Source organism: Eschrichtius robustus, chromosome 11 (genome assembly GCF_028021215.1).
Source record: "Eschrichtius robustus isolate mEscRob2 chromosome 11, mEscRob2.pri, whole genome shotgun sequence".
Classification (NCBI taxonomy): Eukaryota; Metazoa; Chordata; class Mammalia; order Artiodactyla; family Eschrichtiidae; genus Eschrichtius; species Eschrichtius robustus.
The window spans coordinates 16,762,002-16,780,564 of record NC_090834.1 but is presented as its reverse complement, the minus strand read 5'-3'; positions in this window follow the sequence as shown (position 1 = coordinate 16,780,564).

Genomic DNA, 18,563 nt, shown 5'->3' with positions numbered 1-18,563 from the left:
AGAGAAAGCCCTCGCACAGAAACGAAGACCCAACACAGCCAAAAATAAATAAATAAATAAATAAAGAAGCTTTCATTAAAAAAAAAAAAAAAAAAAAAAAAAAGAAATGCTGGAGAGCATGTGGAGAAAAAGGAACCCTCCTATACTGTTGGTGGGAATGTAAATTGGTGCAGCCACTATGGAGAGCAGTATGGAGGTTCCTTAAAAAACTAAAAATAGAGCTACCATATGATCCTGCAATCCCACTCTACTCAATATTCTGTAATGACCTATATGGGAAAAGAATCTAAAAAAGAGTGGATATATGTATATATATAACTGGTTCACTTTGTTATACAGCAGAAACTAACACAACATTGTAAATCAATTGTACTCAAATAAAAATTCATTTAAAAATAAAAGTAAAAAAATAAAACCACCATGTGGGTCTGGAAAAAAAAAAATCACCCAACAGGCTTGTTACAACTCAGATTGCTGGCCCCACTTCTAGAGTTTCTAATTCAGCAGGTATAGGGAAAGGCCTGGGAATTTGCATTTCTTTTTTAAAATTTAATTTCATTTTTAAATTGAAGTATGTTGATTTACAATGTTGTGTTAGTTTCAGGTGTACAGCAAAGTGATTCAGATATATATATATATATATATCTTTCCTTTATAGGTTAGATTCTTTTCCTTTATAGGTTATTACAAAATATTGAGTATAGTGCCCTGTGCTATACAATAGGTTCTTATTAGTTATCTGTTTTATATATAGTAGTGTGTATATGTCAATCCCAATCTCCTGATTTATCCCTCCCCCCTTTCCCCTTTGGTAACTGTAAGTTTGTTTTCTACATCTGCGACTATTTCTGCTTTACAAATAAGTTCATTTGTACCATTTTTTTTTAGATTCCACATATAAATGATAAATAAATCATACTTGTCTTTGTCTGACTTACTTCACTCATTATGACAATCTCTAAATCCATCCATGTCACTGCAAATGGCATTATTTCATTCTTTTTTATGGCTGAGTAATATTCCATTGTATATATGTACCACATCTTCTTTATCCATTCATCTGTCGATGGACATTTAGGTTGCTTCCATGTCCTGGCTACTGTAAATAGTGCTGCAATGAACATTGGGTGCATGTATTTTTTGAATTATGGTTTTTCTCCAGATATATGCCCAGGAGAGGGATTGCTGGATTGCCAGAACCTGCTGGGTGATTCTGATGCACACTAGAGTTTGAGAAACACTGCTCTAAATCATATGGATACCATCTGAGAGCCTTGAGCAGAGGACTGGCATGGTCTGATTTACCTTCTGGCTTCTAGGTTGAAAATACTTCATAGGAGTGGACCCAGGGAGGCCAGTTAGGAGGCTACTGCAAAGATCTATGGGGGAGTTGATGGCAGTTCGGTCTAGGGTCATAGTGGTGGAGATGGAGAGGGGGTTACTGTCACTGATTCCCCAAGGCTCCTTTCTCCACATGAGTTATTTTCTTTTGAGCTTGGTTACAAGCTTTCATGTGTAACTTGCACAGAAGATGCTCAGATCCATGTATTGGTGGGCACCTTGCAGAGCTCTTTATCCCCTATATTCAACTCCTTTTAGGATATTTTAAAGGAAATATCACCAAACTTTCACTTAGTGGAACTATTCTGCATGTTTTGGCATCTGCAGTACATATATCTACACTGATATATTCCCACAGAATTAAAAAATTTTCATTTCTGGGCTCCGTTGACCCCCACAGGACCCGTGAATCCCCTCACACCTATGAATCAGGTCACTCTGATATTTGTCATCTATTGTCCCAAGAACTGAAGCCCAGGCTAAGATGACAGGTCTGTCGTTTTGCAAGGGTGGGTTTGCTTTCCCAAACGTTGTTGGGCTGGTTCTCGTGGGATCACTGCAGCCAAGGAAACTAACTGCAAGCCTCTAGCTGGTTCGGTTGTAAATGTTGACGGCGACAGGTGACAAGAATGAGATGAATGTTTATAAGAATTACATGCATCTCTGAGTGTTTATTTATTTGAACTTCTTGAAATTAATCTTAGAATTTGTACCACATGTAATGTTGAACACTGATTTCAAACTTAATACAGTGCATGGAAATATTTACAGGATTTAGAGGCACTTCAGAGTCTGTCACAGGGACAGACCAATGACACAATCTGCTTATGCCTTCTGAAACCTGTATTTAGTCACAGACAACTTTAGGTAACTCTTTTTAATAGTTCAATGGCTAAAATCATTATTCTTGTGCCTAAGAAGAATGAGATTGTTAATTGTGTTTACAGTAAAAGATGTGAATAAATAAAGTATGTTAATATTTTATTATAACTGTTAGGATTTGCTAAACAGCATTTATTACATTGGGAACAACTAGTAGATTTTATTTCTCATGCCAAGTCCTATTGATTGTAATTGACTGCTTGGAGCTCTGTGAGAAGAATCCTGAGGCTGAGTCTGCTTACCGCAAGAAAGAGGGTCACATTTGATAGGAACTGGCTGCCATTGGTGCGGGTTGTGGTTGTGGGAGTGGGGGATGGCTCCAGAGCCTCATATTGTCTGACTCTTCCACAGAAGCAAAACCAATCCGCTTTATTAGGATAAATTCAACATTTCCCAACCTGGATGGGAGCTCCCCACTACTCAACTCTCTGCTTTGAATGTGCTCGTCTTTCTCATCTTTGCATTTTTCTCATGAGCCCAATGTTCATCTACTTGCTATTCTATCTAGTGTAAAATTCTCTATTTGGCTTTGAGGAACCTTATGATCTCTCTCTACCCCTCCTATGCCTATCATCCCCCTAAAGTCCTCTATGCATCCCCTTTATTCCGGTTAGCCTGGATTCCTTATTGTCACACGTGGAAATATGGATAATTTGGTCTCCGAGCATTTGCTTAAACCTACCATCTGAGTCTGAAATGTCCACTCTCCTCTCTGTCTATTTAATTTCTATCCATCTTTTAAGATGTGGTACAAGTCCTTTGTAGACTGTGGAATCTTCCCTCATTACCCTGATCCCTTTCGCCTGATGCTCTAGTTCTTGATTTCCTAGAAACCTGGAGTTAGTTGCAGAAAACGCAATATCCTTCCTAAAGCAAAAAATAGATGAATTATAGAAAATTGGGTAGTGTTGGAAAATTTGGAGGAGCATGCTCTAGGCTGGGCTGTTAGAAAGACTTGCAAAATACTGCAGAATTCATCCGCCCGGGAAGCCGCTCCCTAGACCCAATCAGAAAGGTTAGGAATCAGGAAAAAAAAAAAAAAAAAAAAGAAAGAAAAACCCTAGAACCCTTGGTTTTAGGGACATATCATTTTGGGTAAAGTCCAGGAATCAGGGTATTACCACTATTATAACTGTTGCCCCAAGAGCCACATCAACCCTGCCAGAGTACACTGGGGAAAAAGGATGTCTTCTACCCAACATCTTGGCATCCGAGAAGTGAATGACTGGATGATGGAACAGGTTGAACAAATGTCCTACCTCATGGGCATGCTTGCCAGCAGAAGACAGCAGATGCCTGTAAGGAGACCCTCCTCTACCTTCTAGATCTTGCATGAGTAGATGTGATTTCCTCTACCTAAATCTTAAAATCCAACTGAAAGAGCCTGGGAAATGTAATTTCTGGCATTCTGCCATCTAAAATAAAGGAAGGCACACCAGAAAGAGAGTGGGATGGATGTGGACAATCTGCCATATTTGCCATATAGATTACAAATTGCTGTCTTTAAGCATTGCAAATCCAGTCGTGCCACTTCCCTTTTTAAAACCATTCATTGCCTCTTAATAGCCTGCAGCCTGAAGCCTTAACTCCTTAGCATGGCCGATAAGGCTCTCTTCTGTGCCCGGGGGGCAAGGGCAGTACAAATGAGAGTTTATTATGGGAGGGTGGCTAGGATAGCTTTTCCAGCTTCTGGGCGCTAGTGTTCTCTCCTCTGCTCTTTTGCAAAGTCATCAAAAACATGGCTTTCGTTCTGATTTCACATTTTTTGAGATATGACTCTTTCGACGCCTCCCTTACTTTTATTTGAAGCTTCCCCTTCTTATGCCCCAATAGTCCCTTTCCTGCACAGTTTGGATTTTACTCCCAGAAGTTTCTCTTTGGTGTAGTGCTTTGCCTTGGAAGCAAGATTTAGTTGGTTAGTTCCAGGAGGTTTTAGGGTCCAGACTGGTTCAGCACCATCTGTCATGATTGCACTCACCCATGTTGCACAGCCAATATTGCATTGTCTCTTTGCATTCACCCACAAATTGGCTCCTGTAGAATCCCTTCCCATTTTCAGTCTCTGTTCTCAGATTGGGCCTCCACAATTCCAGCAAATGCTTTTGGCATCTTGAGGTTCTCATATTCTCAGGGCCAGGAGAGTCCAATTGCCTTCCCTTCTTTCCTCCAGCACAGACGCTAATATCACATGGGTCTTATACATGTTGGTAGTTTGTGCCTACATATTTGGTGTTCATCAGAATTCCACGATTTCTCCTTTTATTGTAGATGTTTTCCATGGTTCTTTGGTTTTGATATCCTAGTTGCTAGGTCTTTTTTTTTTAATGGGAAAATTAAGGGAAAAAATAAAAACCATTCAATTTTTGCCACCATCTTCTTTTAAAAATATTAAGTGAATGAATAATGAATCACTGATGACTCTGAGTTCACCCCTAGTCTTGTTAAAAAAAAGGATCTTGGTGAAGTTTTGATGTCATGAAGAATGATGGGTTTGCAGGGATCTCTCCAACAACCAGCCAGCACCCTCACTAAGTCGACATTTTTGGCTTGTGTCCACCCAAAGTTTCCTAAGTTGGGCCAAATACAGCCTCTATCCACTCACTGCCCTTTTCCTGTGGGAAACAGATGTCACTTCTGGTTCTCTTAAAAAAATTTTTAGGTGCTTCAGGTGGCATTACTAAGAACAGAGCCTGGGCTTTGTCATCAATGGTGTAAGTGAATTCTATCTTTCATCTTCTTGTCACTCAGTCAAGAGTTAAAGTCTGGGGTGGGGGAGGTTAGGTGCAACTTATTGGCAAAGTTTAGGCTTGTTCTTGTGATTTCCTTGCTAGGAAACAGAGGATGAAACTGGTATTTCAGTGTCAGTAGTGTAGGAGGTAATACTGCATAATAGGTGGTTCCTCCACAATGAGAAAGGACTTAGATGCTGTAAAGAGGAGAGAAATGTTAAATTTCTATTGCAGTCCATCCCTTTGGCTGGTGAACATCCATTTATTCTTCCTTAAATTTTAAAATTTACCAGGAACAATAAAAATAAATGAAGGAAGGAAAGAAGAAAGAAAGACAAGAAACTCTTTTAATAAAAGGCTCCTACCTTTCATTCAAATGAAAACACTCTTTCACCAAAGGTAGACAGCCAAGGATCTTGCAGTTCTCGCTCCAGTTTTAGGTACAGGATTTCGGTGATGTGGTTTTAGTGTTGGCTTTCCAGGTTGTGAAGTTCACCACCACCCACGCACATTATATCAAATCATGACAAAAAGGAAAAGAAAGAAATACAGATAAAGGCTATGTCTATTTTTTCCAAAGCTGATTATGACACCGTAGTTAATTTTTATGACTTCTTTTCCCCATTACCCATTTCCTGTTTCCATTGACTTTAACTAGTACCTCAACTAGTTGGGATTCTTTCCTGGGTGAGGTGGTGCATATGACCCATGCCTTCGTTTCTGAGGGAGGTGAGATCTTGATAATCCTGCGTGTAGAGACTTCTATGAAGTTTTACCATTGCAAATGATGCTTCCAGGAGGTGCCCTAGGAAACCCTCTGGATTTATTCCTTTCTCTTCCCTCCTCCCTTTTTATAGCAGCAACTTTATTTCATCCTGATACTGAGGATTAACCATTCCATCTAACACTACAAACTCTTTTTTTTTTTTTTTTTTTTTTTGCATGTTCTCCCAGGAGCATGAGAAACTCAAAACATCCAGGAGGCAATTATAACTTCCAATTTGATGAAATAAATTTTGTGTTTCCTCATGGACGCATTCCTCCGTTGAGATGTAGTGTAGCATAGTGGTTAAGGGCCTGAGCACTGAACTTAAACTGCCTGTGTTCAAATTCCAGCTCCACCATCTACCACTTCTCTGCATCCAATTTCCTAATGTGCAAAATATGGACAATATAGTATTTTACTCATGGAGTCATTATGATGACTAAATGAAATAGTCCATGTAAATCACAGAAAAATGCCTGTCACATAAGTGTTTTTAAAATATTAACTATTACCACTGAGTGCTAAACACGCAGAGCACAGTTACAAGGGAGGGAAACAAACAAACAAAAATCAAGATCACTAGATGTAACTATGAGCTTGCACAGCCCCTCATCACTCCATGTACATACATTTTCACACCTTCATTTCTGGACCTGGGGATTATGTTAGTGGGAGAAATAGCACCATGTATTTGTTGCCTACTCAAAGGACACAACTTATTCTACACCATGTACGCCAGTCTCCCAAGATTCCCCCACAACTGGCACTGATTTTTATGAAGTCCATATTCTTGTTCTATAAGGCCATCTATTTCTGGGTGATGGGCACATGATATGACCAGTGAATCCCATGGGTATTGATCCATTGTCTTAATTCTTTTCTGTAACAATATTATTAATTATTATTATTATTTGAATTGTTTGATAAGAAATAATAATGTGCAGACTGTCATAATGATGTATAAGTCAATACTTAGACCACAGATTACACGTTGAAAAGGAAAGAAAATCCTAATACAGAAAAACTTTCTCTTCCAAAGGGGGCAAATCATTGCCCCTTCATAATGGAAGGGTTCATTGTAATCAACCTGCCGACAGGAGCCTAGCTGGTCACTTTGAAGTATGATACTGTATTAGGGGCTAGGGATGTTGGTTGTTGCTTCTACAAATTGTTGAGGGTAAATTCTTAGTCTGTGTTCCTGTCAGCTCTTGGTTACATGGTTACATGGACCGGGTGTTCCATGTGTTAAATAGCACTCTATATTGTTTACTTATTCAGAACATAGACTGTACTTTGAAGAATAGAATCCCCAAACCAACTTTGTTAGTTCATGAAAATAATGAGCAATGTTTAATTTTCTAATGCTGCCATAAAAAATTACTACAAATTTGGTGTCTTAAAATAACACAAATTTGTAATCTCACAGTTCTGTAGGTCAGAAATCTTACATGGGTCTTATGCATCTAAAATCAAAGTGTCAGCATATCTGTGTTTCTTTCTAGAGGCTCTGAGAAAAATCTGTTTTATTGCTCATTCAAGGTGTTGATAGAATTCAATTCCTTGAGGTTGTAGGACTGAGGCCCCCACTTCCTTGCTGGTTGTCAGTTGAACGCTGTTCTCAGTATTTAGAGGCCCCTGCATTCCTTAGCTTGTGCGTCCTCTATCCGTCTTCAAATCCAGCAGTTGTGGGTTGAGTTTCTTTCACACTTTGAATCTCTCCTGCCCCTTTGGTTACATCCCTCAGACTCTTCTTTTAGGAAATGCTCTCCACTTTTAAGGACTTAAGTGATTTGATTGGGTCCACCAGGATACTACAGGATAATCTTCCAGGCTCAAGATCCATAGTCTTAACCACATCTACAAAGTTCCTTTTGATAAGTAGCATAGCATAACAGGCTCCAGGGATCAGGGCATGAACATCTCTGAAGAGCCATTATTTTATCTACTGCAAGCAAGCACTATAGAAGAAAGCTAATCTGATTCTCTGCAGTAGGAAACTTTGATGATTATTCACAAGGGGCACAATATTATCATACCAATCCTCAAATGTTGATCCTTCTAACTCCCAAATCATTTGGCTAAACCATTAGCAACCACCTAGTTCCTTAACTCAGTTTATCACTCTTTCCAGGCAAAGTAGAAAAAGCGATATCTTAGTCAAGGAGAATTAAGACATCTCTGAGAAAGTCATAAAGGTGTACATTTGTCCCATCAAGTGAAAGAAAATTACTTCTAGTGTCCTCCATTTGTTGGAAATTGAAGAGAAAAAAAGCATTTGTCAGATGAATAACTCCATGCTCAATATCAAGGGCTGTACTGATTTGTTCTAATAGGAGACCATGAAAAGAAAAGTACCTGCAGTTAGAGTCATACATTATTAAGCTGACAATAATCCACTGCCATTTTCCAAGGTTCATCTACCCTTGGCAGGATAAACCAAAGAACCAAATGGCCCTGTGAATTGTAGTGTTTATCAAGTATTTGATGGTGACACTGATTTCTCTGATTCTCCTAAGGATGTGGTTTATGTTTTGAGTTATTTTTTTGGTAGGAAGCATAAAGTGTAGAGGCTTCCTCTTGTCCCTTTCTGCCATGATATCCCTTCCCCCATTGGTAAAGGGGGCTGATAGAGGATTATTGCTGTGTATATTTATTTCATTTATTGACATGAATTTTGATTCCTTTTGGTCCACTACCATGACTTAGGTCAAAATTCCACTTGTCACCTGTCTTGCATAAGCTTCCATTCTGGGTTTTAGATCACTGTGGTGTTCTGAGTACCCAAGCAGCAGTGTTAGTTTAGACCTGATGTGCAATATATATAAAAGGTTTAGATATCTATCTTTTTCTGAAGGTAAACATCTGAAGCCACCTTTGGAGAAGGATAAGAGGAAGATTCTAAGTGTACACTTGGATACTTTTGCAGGATCTTTCATCAAGTGTACCCAGTCTTCTTTTCACTTACGAGTTTCTGTTTCTTTGAACATGAGTCTAGGAAATGGGTGGAAAATCAGGACCACCATAATATGAAGTCAACCACCATAGTTGAAGTCAGGCCTCCAGTTATTCAGTAATATCCATAAAGTGGGACTTTATTTGGTATGGCAGAAAAAGTAATGTTCACATATATTCTACCTGGTCCATCCATTTCCCTGCTCCCTTGTAGTTAAGTGCTGCCATGTGATTAGACTCTGCTCAATGTGCTGCAGAAGTAACAAGCGAGACTTCTGGGCTGAAGCTCAGAAAAGCAGGTATGAGTTCTCCATGTAGTCTCTTCCCCTACCATGGAAACTATGAAATCAGATCACAAGATGAAGCAAGCTTGGTCTCTAAGCCACTGCATGATCAAAAGCCCTAGACAGTCACTCAGACCTGTAGCAGACTTTGTGTCCATGAGAAGTAAACTTTTAAGTGCTACGCCACTGACACTTGGGGGTTATTTTATTATCAAAGCATATCCTCATTCATTGGGGAACCAGACCTTATAGTCAAAGGACCTCATGAACAATCAACCACCATGAATGATCTTGTGTGTTAGACCATTTTATTTACCATAATGATACTTCCTTCTGTTATGGTAATCAAGCTCATTCTGCTTCTGTCAGTTAAGTTTCTCTGTTTATTTTTATTTTTTCCATTCTGGAATCCTTGCATCACACTGAAACCAGGGAGCCCATTTTAACTGCAGCACCTTCCTCAATATCTCTGGACTACAGCCACCATAGTGTTTCTCAAAGATTCTTGTACCTCTTTTACCAATATCTATCTCAAGGCTTCAGTGAGGAGAGATTTTTTTTTTCCTGGGGTCTCCCCAGAGACTTAGGGAGAGGGTGGTTGCATTGTGATTAATTTATTTCAGACTTCTTATATACCTCCAAATTCAAATTCCTTTATCTACATTAGGTCAAAATATTTTTGGTATTTTGATTTTATTTAGTGAGGGTCAGCTCTGAACATAGGTGTTCATTAACCAGTTATACAAACTATCACAATCCATACCAGCAAGCACACAAAAACTGGGCTTTCTAGTAAGTTCATTCAAATTGATAAATTGAATCCAATCTAAAGCTATGTTTCTTCCAATTTGGTGAGGACCCTCTAAGTTCATTCCCATACACATTCCAAAGACTTTTGCAGATATAAATAAAGTCTCATAATTCTTTGGGATAGATTCCTCTCTTCTTTGATTTGATTTATTGTTTTCTTCTTAGAGTATGCTGTGATCTAATTTAATTGTAGCTTTGGAGAAAAGAAGGGGTTGGAAGTGGTCAGAGAGGGTAGATCAAAAGGGAAACTGGCTTGTTGTTGTAGGGTAGCTCTCTCATATGTGGGCACAGGAAGGTTGTTTCCAAGAGCATAGGAAGTTCAGTGACGGGTAGGGGTTCTGTACACCAAGACATCTCCTAATTCTGCCATATATGTCTAATCCAGTGTTTCAATGTTCTCTTCTTTCCTGATCCGTGGCCCAACTGAAGAGACATTACAAGTTGGTTAATTCAACAGATGTCGCAATTTGGCAATCTGCAGGGGAAAAACATAATCTTTGATAAATTTGGTTTTCACTTATCTCAATCCCAAAGATGCAACTGAAAAGATATTCTTTCACGCTGTTCATAGAGAGCCTGAGAATTTAGAAATTTAAATGCTTCATTTTCTTCTAAAAAATCATCAAATGCCAAGATAAGTAACTCCCTTATCCTGTAGCCCTTGCATTAGCAACTACAGTCTCCCAAGCTTTGCCCTCCACGAACACTTTATTCCAGATGACTGTGGGTAATACTTTAACTATTTTGCTGCTGTATGCCATAAACTAGAATTCTATCCTGGAATAGTAATAGAACGTTCATTGCTTTCTGCTGTATCTAGGCTAGATATCCAATCCCAGCTTTTCCATGATTTATTGGAGACATCTTAATTACAATGTGCTTACTATGTGCCAGGCACTGATCTGAGTGGTTTTCACACATTAACTCTTTAAGCATTAAAACAACCCAATGAGATTGGCACTGTTATTACCCACAGTCAAAAATGAGGAACTGATACACATGGAGGCTAGTTCACAGAGCTTATAAGTGGCAAAGCAGGAGAATTAAAGCCAGGCAGTCTGTCTCCTCCATGTTTTTAACCACTGTGCTTTATTGCCTCTCAATTTGAAAGTATATTCTTATCATTTGGTTTGCTGTCATTTTGTAAGAAATAGAAACTAATTTTTGCTATCTTAACAAAATGATGTTTTGTTAGAAGGTCGTCAGAATTGACAGAAGCAAACTAGAAGATCAGCCTTGGATAATAAGGTTGAGTTGAGGTCCCTATAGTGGGCTAAGGAGAAGGAAGTGAATAACATTCTGCAGAGGAAACAGTCTGGCCGGGACATTACTCTTGTCACTACATCTGCCATCACTGCTAACTTCATGGTAGAATTCAAACCACTCCATTATCTTATTGCCACTCACTCAAGTGCCAAATTTCACAGCAGAAGCCTCTGATATGCTGAGCTTATTTACCTGCCTGTACTGTGGCTGCCAAGGAATGGACAGAAGGGGGATTGAAAGCTTTTGGCTTCCTTAGTGGGAGAGAGATGAAGCCCAGCTTCACAATGAGACTAAATACGATGAGGAAATCTTACAAATGGTAAAGAGGTTGCTTGACAGACATCAAAATACTAACTGTTCATTATGACTTGTAAAGATCTAAAAGGATTGAGACCCTACAATCTCATTTGTGTCTGAAAACACAAGAAACCAAGGAACAGATATTTATCGGCCTTCCCAACCTCCAAATCTCTCCCAACTCCACTGTATAGTTGGATAGACTTCACTAAAGAGAGGTAAACTGACTCTCCCTGCTCCCATCCCTGAAACACAGAAAGCTAGATGCAAATTCTAGGCTCAGTCCATTTAATATGAGGCTGTATTTCCCAAAACTTTGCAAACCCAAGACACACCCTGGTCTATTCTGAGCTTGAAGCTATTTCTCACATTCCTTTGTAGTATTGGTTACCCACAGTCTCAGTAGTACCAGACCAAGCCCCAAACCACTGAACTCAGCCCATCTGGCTTTCATATGAAATCTGGTATGGTAGAGTCAGCAACTGACCCTTAAGATGCTCTGAGCTGTCTAAGTTGTCAAAATAGGCCAACTGCCTAGGTCCCTCATACTGTCTTTCCCCAACCCCAATCTTCCTGGAAGTACTGTTAAGGAAACATCAAGACATAGACTTAGGTGAGGCTGTAGATAGATATAATAGGAAATAGATACAACTAAGAAGGTTCTATTTTTGTTTCTTTCCACCATTGCCTTAGACAAACCTTGCTTAAAAGCTGCGGCTACTTGGAGCTCTGTCCAGTTGTCCTCAGGAGTAAAATCAGGGGAGCACAGAAGCTGTGCCTGTAAGGAGCTGATACAAACAGGTGTGGACCCAAACTTTGAGCTGTGGCTTCCCTACCCTTCCTTGTCTCCTCACAAGGTTGTCTTTCTCTGTGAGCAATGGTCAAAGTCCTGAACTGATTAGTTGTTTTTAGGGCGAGGAGCTATTGACTGTGTTTTCCAAAGCCTGGGCTCTTCACACCGTGGCTTATCTACCTCCTACCTCATAAATTCTCTGGGACTCTGGCAGCCTGGGGTCTGACTTTCCTATAAAACATCACCGGACAGATAACTAAAACACCCTTAAGGTCTAGAAACCTCCTGGTGAGAGTGTTTCAGCTTGAATATAAAATAGAGTAGACCATGAGTAAGGAGAAAGAAAAGGTAGCTCCACTTAAAAGAAAACACTTCCCAAGTTACTCCATCTCCAGAGTGGTGCCCCTGTTATTTTGGAAAGTTTCACTATTCCTAGCCTGGCTGCTTGCCTACTCTTTACCCACGTAGCCTACAAAAGAACTCTGCCTGTCAACATTTGCAGTCAGTGTCCAACTGCAAATGTGAGGATTGGGCTCATGGACCCTACACCAGTTTACTAAGCAAATGGACAGGGTTCTTCATTCACAAATATTAATAAACAGCCACTAGATATGTGACTAAAGCCTATGATAGGAAATGAAGGTGCAAGGTGAACAAGCAGAACTGACCATAGACAAAACTATGGTTTTGTCTATAAGGTAGCAGAAGAGACTTGATATACATTTGAGGTGTCATTGCAACCATAAAAGGATGCAATCAAAAAACAAAAAGAGGACTAGGAAATCTATGTTATTATTGTTAACTGTAAAAAAATCAATGAACCAGTAAATAATAAAATGGACATGGGCAAAGTAAGTTGGCTACTTGAAAGGTAAAAATCAAGAAAACCAACTATATTGTAACAGATGGAAAAACTTACAGAAAAGTTGAGACTTGGTGAATAGAGTTCTATTCAGAATAAAAGAATTTCCAGAAAAGAAGAGTGAAGAAAATATTAAAGAATAACAGAAGAATAGTTGCCAGAGTCAAAGAAAGACATACACCAGCAATAATATTTATTTTTACAAGTTTTCTTCTTTTTTTGTCTTATTGCTGATACACCTTATTCTTATTTTCTGTTTCCTTAATTATCTCTGTTTCTTCTATGGTTAGTTCTGTTTACTCCCTAAGTGTGTGTAGAATCGATTTTAAAAGATCCACACCTGGAATTCTGGTTCCAATCAAGACGAAGTAGGTGGTATTGGAATTATACTCCTGCCATAAACGACTATAAAAACTGGACAAAAATATTTAAAAACTTTTGTCTAAAGGCATTAGAGAACAACCATAGAAGAAATACAATACAGGAGGTGAGCCCATCATTTATACTCACTTTGTCCCTGAAGGCATTTTCTAAACTGAGGTGCAGAGAGCCCAAGCAGAGAGTGGTGGTCTATTTGAGCAGAAGAGACATTCATTGTTTAGAACTGCCAAGAGAGCTACTAATTTAAAGATTGTGTCACAGGTAAGGAGAGAACTGCAGATGAGTCCCTGAAATCTAAATAATATTTTCCTTGTTCTTTGGACAATTTCTAAACTATTCATGCACAGGGAGAGACTCTGGAAGAAGAGCTGCAGGTTGGGAGATAAAGACTGGAATTCTGATATAAACAGAATGGAAGTATCTTAGTGAACCCCATAGGTTTTCAATCAAGAGCTAAGAAAGGTCATATCTTAGTAAGAAGTAGCAAATGTTAGGAGTCATAGCTACATCTAAGAGTAGTACAAAACTGAGGTAAACCTCCTTAACAAATCCTAAAAGTAATCCTCTACAGGATAAAAGTGATCATCCAGTAATTTGTTTTCTTTTACATTTAAAGCGATATTATAGAGGTTTAATTTACATACAATAAGGCATTTTAGCAACTCATTTTAATTGTAAAGTTTTATGAGTTTTGACAAATGTTCACATCCATATAATCACCACTCCAAAAAAAAGTGTAGATAACTTCTATCACCCCAAGTTTTCTTTGTAACTTTTTACAGACAATGACCCCTCCTGTTCTTTTGGATCCAGAAAATCACTAATCTGCTTTTCATCAGTAGATAAGTTTTTCCTGTCTTTTAATATCCTTTTGTGTCTGGTTTCTTTTGCTCAGCATAATGTTTTTGAGATCATCTATATTATTGTGTGTATTAGAAGTTTGTTCCTTCTTATTACTGAATACTGTTGCCTTATATAAATATACTACAATAATTCACTTATTTGTAGGCATTTAAGATTACTTTCATTTTCTGCTATAGTGAATAAAGCAGGTATAAACATTCATGTACAAACTTTTTGTGACATATCTTTTCATTCCTTTTATGTAAATACTTAGCAGGGCAGTTTCTTGGTTATAGGGTAAGTACAGGTTTAACTAAACAAGAAACTGCCAGACTTTATCAAAATAGTTGTGTAATTTTATACTCCCACTAGCAATGTGTGGGAATTCCAGTTGTTTCACATCCTTGTCAACTCTTAGCATTGTCAGACTTTAAAATTTTAGCCACCTTAATGGATGTGGAATATTATCTTATATGGTTTTTAATTTGTATTTCCCTGATGACTAATAATACTGAGTATGTTTCAGGTGGTATTGACTATTGTATATCTTCCTTTGTGAAGCTCTGTTCAAATATTTTGCCCATGTTTTAAAATTGAGTTGTTTGTGAACTATTGAGTTGCAATACTTTTTTATATACTCTAGATGCATGTTCTATATCAGATATATGCATTGCAGATATCTCCTCCCAGTCTGTAGCTTGTCTTTTAATTTTCTTAATGGAATCTTTTGAAGAGTAGAAGTTTAAAATTTTGATGGAGTCGTATTTATAATTTTTTTCTTTTATCATTTGTTTTGTGTTCCATCTAAGAAATTTTCTTCTAGAAATGTTTTCTTCTAGAGGTCTATGGTTTTAGCTTTTACACTTAGGTTCATGATCCTTTTTGAGTAAATATTTTTCATGTTGTGAGTGAAGGGATGAGGTTCATTTTTATCCAAACAGATATCCAGTTTTTCCAACACCATTTGTTGAAATAATTTTCATTTCCCTATTGGATTACCTTGTTGGAAATCAATTGAACATATATTTTTTTCCCAGTGAATTCTTCATGTTCCATTTGTTTCTATTTTATAATTTCAATTAGTATCATTATTATGATTATGGTTTCTTATAAATTCTTGAGCTTTTTAAATAAAAAGTGTTTTAAATTGTTTGCTAGTTCCATCATTTTTCTTATTTCTGACTCTGCTTTGTTAACTACATTTTCTCCTGATTATGAGTTGCATTATCCTGCTTCTTGATATGTCTATTAAATTATGATTGGATGCTAGGCATTGTGAATGTTATGCTGTTGAATGACTGAGTTTTGTTATTGTCCTTAAAGAGCATCTATTTTGTGTGTGGGGGGGTGGTGGTGTGGTGGGGTGGCAGCTAAATTGTTGTTTGACTTGATCCTTTTAAGGCATTTTAAAGAGTTTTGCATGTACACACCTTTAATCTACCTCCTAACAAGATATAATTATTTTGGGATCTCTACTTAATATCCTGGGTATTCAACAAAGTCTCTCCATTATCACCGGCCAGAATTTGAATGTCTCTCAGCCCTGTGTGAACTCTTGAAGTTTTTTTAGCTTATAGAAAACTAAAAGTTGTCATTTTCCCAGCATCAAGGATGACGCATAATTAGTATTCAGCTACGAAATCAACAGTACCCCTATGCAGATTTCTAAAGCTCTCCTCCTGCATAGCTCTCTCCTCTACAGTACTATGCCCTGCAAATTCTGGCCACCTTGGCCTTCCAGAAATCCTGCTTATGTCATCCCAAGTCAATACAACCCCTTTTTATCTGCTTGAGCTTCTTCTTCTTCTTCTTCTTCCTTTTTTTTTTGAAAAAAGTCTGGAAGTCTCTTCTTTGAAGAAGGCTAGGGTGAATAGAGCTTAAGAGACATATAGCACATGGGCTAAAGGTGTAATATATATGTACTTGATTTGACAGAAGTGAGGATACATAATGAGATGAGATGATATTTAAAGAAATAGCAACTGAGAACTTTCTAAATCTGATGAAAGTCATTAACCTTTAGATTCAAAAAGCTCAGGCAGAATACAATTTTTAAAAATACCTTACATCTAGGCATATAATAGTCAAAATGTTGAAAATCAAAGATGAGGAGACTATCTTAAAACATTTAGAGAAAAACGACAAAAAAAAGATCTATCATAACACTGATGATTTTTCAACATACGATATAAAAGCCAGAAGGCACTGGAATGACATATTTAAAGTGTTAAATAAATAGAACTGCCAACATAGAATCATATAATCCATGAAAAATACCCTTTAAAAATATGGGCAAAGATGTTAAAAAAAAAATATGGGCAAAATAAAGGTGTTTTAATATAAAATAAAATACTGAAATATTCATTTTCAGCAGACCCATACTATAATAAATACTGAGGAAAAAATGAAAAGCTAAAGAAAAATGATGCAGATGAAAGCCCAAAACATAAGGAAGGAATAAAGAGTACTGAAAAGACTAAATAAGTAGGTAAATATAGATAATATTAACTTTTTAAAACAACACATAAAAAAGTCTTGTAGGATTTAAAACATAGAAAAGTAAACTACTGGACAACAATAGCACAAAGAGAGTGAAGGAGAACCCATGGAGTTAAACTGTTATAAGTTTATTGCATTGTTTGAAAATTAGTGTAAGTATTAATTTAAATACGCTTTAATAGATCAAGGATAAATACTAAAATCTTCAGTTTTAAAAGAATATAAAATAACTTTAAAATCTCCATATAATAGAACAATAAAAGAGGATACAAGTAAAAAAGAAAAAAAAAAGGAGAAAAATTGAAATATGGATAAACTTGATTGATTTAAAAGGGAGCAAGAAAGGAAGAATAAAAAACAAAGAACATGTGAAACAGATAGAACACAGAAAATGAAAGACAATGCTGACTAGATCAGTAATTATATTAAGTGTAATAATTTAAATAGTTACATTAAAAATGCAAATCATTAAGTAGCATAACTAAAAGGCAGAGCTTGTAAGAATGGATGAACAAATAATCTTCAACTCTATGCTATTTATAAATGATACTCTTCATTAAAATCCACTGAAAATTGAAAATAAAAAGAAAAGTATATTCTATGCAATCACTAACTCAAAGAAAGCTGATATAACTAACTATGTAAATATCAAGTAAAGTAGACTTTAAGACAAGATGTATTATAAAATTTATATGTAATATCATATACTATATATATATGTATATATATGTCATTTCGTTTTGTAATGGTAAAAAGTCCAACTCAATGGAATGGTAAAATATTGCTTAATTTGTGTGCACTCAATAACATAGTTTCAAAATACATAAAGCCAAAGTTTACAGAATTAGGAAGAGGTAGATGAATACACAAACAGCTATCAGTGGCAGAGATGATGATCAACATCCTGGTAGATGAGGTACACTTCAGAGGGTAGCACCACGGCTGGCCACAGACCAGAGGCTCCATGCCTACTATAATGCCTTGTGAGCCCCAGAATGTAGACTATGTTCTGGAGAGAAGCATTCAAAAGGAAGAAATTCAGAGTTGACTGACCTTAATTCTGAAATGACTGAGTGAACCGTAAAGTAAGATGACTAGAATTGACAAGATTATATTTTTGGTTGCCAGACAAAATGGGGAACTGAAATGCAGGTTAATCAGAATTAGAGGAAATAAGAGAGTCACTATTTTTTGCATAATCCATTATGTGGCTATAAAATTCAAATCCCATATAGTTCTATAATTAAAAATGATAATTATGATACACTGACCCAATGGATTACTATACAGTAGTTAAAAGAATGAAATAGATCCACAGGTAGTATCATAGAAAGATGTTGACAGTATAGTAAATTTTGAAAAATTTGCATAATGGTATGTATAATAGGATACCAATTATATAAAAACATATTTACACACGTATTCATGTACTTATATGTACACACAAACACAGGCTTTTAACAATGATTATTCCTGAGGAGAGGTATTTGAGGGGGAGGTATGCCAAAACAGGATACTTTTACTTTTTAATAATGAATTTCTGAACTGTCAGACTTTTTCTTTTTTAACAGCTAGCTAGCAAGCGTTACTTACATGTACTTTAAAAAAAGAAAAATAGGCAATGTGCATGACACAGAGTAGGTAGCCAATAAATGATAGCTACTATTGAGAGAGAGTAGCTTTTCCTGAGCTCACTATGTGTCAGGGGTTAGATAAATAACTCGCACATAAACTTTCTCCTCTAACCCTCCCCAGCTGCTAATTGCAAGAGCCAACACCAAGACTCCACCTGTCGACCCTCAGCTGATTTCTTCCTACCATGCTTGCTTCATCTTCTTCTTCAGCAACATGCAAACCC